Raw genomic sequence first — 6,000 nt, forward strand, 5'->3', positions numbered from 1 at the left:
GAACTATATTCTAGAACATCTAAGGAAACCAGGGAGGAAAGATGTTTGAAGCCAGGGACCTAATTAGGAATACATTAAAATTCCAGGCTCTCAGTTGTACTAGAAAACTCAAAAGCTTGACTGCATCTGCTTAAGATTGGGATGTATCTCCAGGGATAAAGAAGTATGTCTAAATGCTTCCTCTCCACAGGGACTGGTATGGGTCAAAGATTGGAGTGATATGAGAACTGGATTTGGAGGCTGTCCTCTTGAATATTGCTTGAGAATGTTAATTTTTTTATATCAATGGCAAAGAGCAAGGAAAAAAAAAAAAAAAGATACAGGCTTATTTCAGTGTTTGGACAATCCACAGAACACCTGAATTCCAGAAGAAAAAGTATCTGCCCATTTTCTAGCAGATTTTCATGTAGAAATAACATTGATTAAACTGGGCAAGCTGCTGTAAGTTCATTGTATCATGTTCCACATTTGCTCCCAATTCCTTTCTGGCTGCTGTTCAAGTTGGTTTTTATCACATTTACAAAGCCTTGAATAGCCTGGGATCTTAGTATGTTAGAAAGTAATTTCCTTAAGCTTCACTGTAGAATTTTCCACTGATGACTGCTTTTATTGGCCATCTACAATATAGAATTTCTTCCAAAGGTGGCAGATCCTGGTAACAGCAGAAGTGATGGCAGAACACAGAAGGAAACTGAGTTTTTGAAATGACCTAATGTAGTTAGAGGGTAAAGACAACGAAAAAAAACAATTTCAGAAAATTTGAATTTTTTTCATATTAAGTTTAGTTCTTGGAAAAAGTCAATATTCATTACTTAAAACTTCCCTGAATTCATGTGTGTTGATTGATACTCCCTCCTGAGACCTTTTCTGTTAATACTTTTTATTTTATAAGAGACATATGCAATTCACTCTCTTTTGTGATCCTGAAGAATTTGAATTTTACAGTTGCAGAAAGCAAATACAACTGATTCAGATTTGACTTTTCAGCCGTATGCCTCACAATGTCTATGCATTGTCAGAGAGCAGACCTCAGTGAAGTGATAAAGATGTATTGTTATTTTTCACATTTGCAGGTTTAGGTTTAGGGTTTTTTTTGGTAAAAGGACTACATTTCTGAATAAGGAAAGACTCTCCCATGCTCCAGTTAGACTACTTTTCATTTAAATGGGTTGTCTGACAAAAGAAGTATTTTCCCTTCAGGAAGCCTACACTTTCTGACTTCCCAGTGCAAGACTTCTCTCATAGCACATATAAATGCTTCTACTATGTATTTTGCTCCAGTATTGTAGGTTGGCATATGCATAAGGTCCAGAGACTTGGTGCATGTCCAGTGGCTGCATTTACCATTATGTAGTTTATTATTTTAAGAGACCTTGTACAGAATTCTTCCTTTCTCATAAGAATTTGTCTTCAAATATTTTTTTATCATGCATAACATGTCCCTGTTCAAGAAAAGCATCTCAGGGAAAGCAGTCTGTCTGGTAAGTTTAAGACACTTTACAGTCAGTGTAGACCATTTCCATAAAGCCCATTGTATTATATATCTGCAAAAAAGAACGAGTTCTTTGTTAAAAGATCTTCAGCCCCATGGAGTAAAAATACATTAAAATAACAAAGGGATTTGGGAGAAGAAGGAAAAAGATGGAAGGCAGTAGCAGGACAGAGAAGACATGATAATTCTTCTAGCACGTAATGAAGACATTTAATTTGATAAATTCTTGTAAGAGTCAATTTAGGAACTCCACTGTATTTTGTCAATTCTAAATATGTTAAGTGAATATTGACTTTGGGATAAACTTTGCATAGTCAAGCACCACACTCAAAAACCCATAAAAGTAAAGGTGCTTTTTCTCTTTTTGCAATGAGAACTCTATTCACAGACACCCCATTCCCAGAAGTGTCCAGTAACAAGATGAGAAGACTTAGAGGTTACTGACATTCCAGATGGATGAGCATTCCTTTAAGACTTTTGCAGTGCTTGAAAGATTGCATATATAGTCTCTGTTGTACAGACTTGGTGGGACTACAGATTGCAAAATGTGAGCAGTTCCAGACAACTGCAAGCACCTAAAAGATTCTCATCAATGTCAGATTAAAATTTTCCAGATGATACTTTAAATCACTGTTAAGGAGACACCACTTAGGGTAACCTACAAAATTCAGTTATTATTTAGCAACTAAAATTCCACTAAAACTTTCACTTACCACCAAACAACGGAAAGGCATGCTCAGTATTGCCCAGACCTTAGCCAACCTGTTTTTTTTCTTTATTAATAACACAGAATAACAATGTAAATACACATCAGCCTGGAATTCATTGACCACAGGACTTTCAGCCTTCTAGACTTCTGAATTAAACCAAAGGGGACCTACTACATCCACTTAACCAGCAGCAAGCCTACAGGTAAGCTCTCATATGTGGTAATGCTACAGTCAAGAACCCTCTTTATTGCCCACCTCATAAATAACAGACAAGACCTGTAAATGGTCTGTTAAAAGACTGTAAATAATTTCTTGGTGCTGGAAAATATTCCAGGATTTCAGATGTGGGGTACACTACAGTGTAGCCTCCATGAAATTTCCTTCATTTGGGGGGCTGAGGAGAAAAGAGTGTTCAAAGCTGATGATCTAAATCTCACGGTTTGAGTTTGTTTCGAGTAATAACAGAAGCTTCATCTACCTCCTGTTGAAGCACGAGACTGTTTTGTCACAGTTCATAAATCGTTGAAAACAGTTTCCTTTTTGTGAAGTTTTATAATCAGTCCTTTTTAGCTTTATAAAGCAGTCTCCAGTTTAGTGTCTTCTATAAATCAAATGCCTCCCACTTTCAAACTTTAATTGCCAAAATAGTGACAACAGCTCTCTTTTAAGTAGACCAAAAGTAAACTAAATCTGTTTTTAACACCCTGGTTTAATGGTTCCCATAAGTGAAATGTCACCTGGCTACTTGAGAGAGAAAAGATGCCAATTTCAGTGATTGCCTACATGATGTGTTTTCTTCACCCTTGTGTGATAATGCATTTAGCATTAATGAAGAGTAAACTTGATGAGGTACATTTCTGAGTCTGTACATCCTTTTGAGTTTCACATGAACAAGTTAATAAAATATTTTAAAGAAAAAAGAACAATTATGGGTCACTTAAGAACAATTACAGGTATGTACAACAGCACTATCCAGATTGTGAAGTCTGTCAAAAGTTCTGGAGGTTTATAGGAAACAGGGTATTTCCTAGACGTGTTGTCACTTAAAGCAGTAGGCCTGATGCTGAAATCACAATTAATATCCTAGTTCAAACTGCAAAACCAGATTCAAAAATAAGGATTATTTGGCTCCTCGTATTTGTTTTGGGTATCAAATAACAACAGAAATACAGATACATTTAGCTAAGTTAAGGCTGAAAAAGAATTAGCTTCATGATTTCATTTTGGCATTGACCTGGAGTCCTTTGTTACAGTAGTGATAATGTAGCAGAGATCCAACTAGATACTCTGTATTCCAAATTCACCACTCTGTTACACTGGCCGCAACCACACTGTAACACTAAGGGTGCACGTTAGCTACAAATTAGGAATTTGACTCTTCAGTACCAAGATTTTTCAGATTTTGTCCATGAGATACAGTTCTGTGAGATGCAGTACAACAGTAGCAAATGACCGGGGCTATATTGGGGGTAAAGAGGCGGGGGGGGGGGGAGAGAGAGAGAGAGAGAGAGAGGGAGAGATGTATATATATATAATAAGTTCATCTGGGACACAGCAGAATAACATTTCCAGAATATTTTTTAAAACTGCTGTTTTGAAGTCACTGCAGCTCACTGCTCAAAACATGCCAGGAGCTGCATGGGAACCTATGAAAGCCAGAAAGGGGAATTGGGTCTACAAGTTGTTAGGCCTTGTTGAATTGGAGCTATTCTGCGCCTTGAAGAAGTTGAATTTCACCATGAAGGAAAGGCATTATGTCCTCTTCAGGTCATTTCTGTTAAGGTGAGGGAGTCGGACCTTAGAAAAGCAGCACAACCCCAGATGAGTTAGCAAATAAAAGGAAGGAATAAGCACATAGTAACAGCTGCACTGAGTCAGATGAAGGACCAGCTGCTCAGTATCTCAAAGAAAGAATATGAGGAGGCACTTTGGTGAGCGTTGTATGAAACAGGACAAATACAGAATGGTGCCTCCCAGGGAATATTTTTGCAACTTCCTAACCGTCAGAGACTTAAAGGCTTCTTTAAAGTGGTTACTTATTTAACAGCCACTAAAGGACCTCTTATCCTTGAACTACGTAACTCTTTTTTTTGAATCCATTTATATTTTTAGCCTCCAGAAAATCTTGCAGATTCTACAATTTAACTTAGACTTTGCCTGGACAAGTAGTTCATTTTATGTGTTTGAAATCCACTATTCAAAATTTCATTGGGTGCCACAGGGTTTTTTTTGCTGGGACAAACACTGAACAATTCTGCCCCATTCATCCTTGTGTGATCTGTGATTTCATAATCTGGTTTTATTCAATCTTTGCCACCTCTTTCCCAAGTTCTCCTCTAATTTCTAGTCAGTTTCACCTCTTCTCATATGATATAATTCAAAGTCTCTGATCACTCTTATCATCCTTTATCGCTTTACTGTATCTTTTTTGAGGTAGGGAAAGAGAACTGCCAGATTAAAAATCTGAGTGCACCATGGATCTATACAGACATGGGGATGTTTTGGGTTGTTCGCAAATCCTTTCTTAATAATACCCAACATTCTGGCTTTTTGATCACTGTTGAACATTGAGCCGATATTTTCAGAGACTCTTCAAAGTACTTTCACAGTTCCATTCCTGATTAGCATTATCAAAAGTCCATTTGGTTATACAGGCAGTCACTTTTCATTTTTTAATGTAATTTTGCATTTATCATGCAAAGTAATATCAACACTAAATTATATCTGCTGTTTTGTTTTCCTGTCACGTAGTATCACAGTATCCTTCTGCAACATTTTGCAGTCAGATTTAGATTTTATCCTCAGCAATTTTATATTATCTGCAATTGTCATCTCAATATTCATTCCCTTTCCAGATCATTTACAAATATGCTGAAAAGCAAGGTCCCAAAACATGGTCCTGAGAGATGCCAACGATAAACTCCCTCCACAGTGACAAATGATCCCATACCCCCATTTCTATTTTTGTTTTCTATCTTTTTACTCCTATCTTTTAAGCATCTTATGACATATCCCATGACGATCTCATTTCTTTAATGACAGTAAGTGTTTGGCTCAAGATTTTGAGAAAAAGTTCATAGATATCTGAATAGAGACTACTATGCAGATCGGAGAGATGGTTACTGACTCCTTCAAATAACAAACCAACCTGTGAGCTTATTGTTTACCTCCGTAGAAGAGGATCACATATAGATATTAACCTATTATACATATGCTATCTATATATATCCTAAGTATATTTCCTGCTGATTCATCAGGGCAGAAGTCAGACTAAGCCATCCATTTCCAATTTCCAGAGTTACCACTAAAGACCTCTCTAAAATTGGTGCTTCTGATAATTATGAAAAGAGGCTGATTAGACAATGTAGCAGAGACAACCACTCAGAAATTTCCTACCTAAGTTCCTTCAAAACTCTTAGACAAACACCATCAAGCCTTGGGACTGTGAATTTTATTGATTCAATCTAAAAACTCCTCTATTGATTCTTCAGTTTGAGACAACAGCTCCATAAAAGTTATACTGGAGGGGAAACTTACAAAATTACTACCTCAATAGTGAACACCAATACAAATAACCCATCCAGATTTTCTACTATGTCCTTACTGCCTTTGTTCTTTCTTAGTCTTTCTCCTTTTATACCTTAATCATTTATCTGCTGCACAGTCTCTCTGGCAAATCTCCATGAGTGGCCAGTGACTTGTTTCTTCAGGAAAGTCTTTAATTCCCCCAGGTCCAATGAAAACTCTAAAATAAATCATGATGGAATTGCAGTTTGCATTCAAATGAGAACACAGAGT

This window comes from Platalea leucorodia (genome assembly GCF_965183815.1).
Source record: "Platalea leucorodia genome assembly, chromosome: 5".
Classification (NCBI taxonomy): domain Eukaryota; kingdom Metazoa; phylum Chordata; class Aves; order Pelecaniformes; family Threskiornithidae; genus Platalea; species Platalea leucorodia.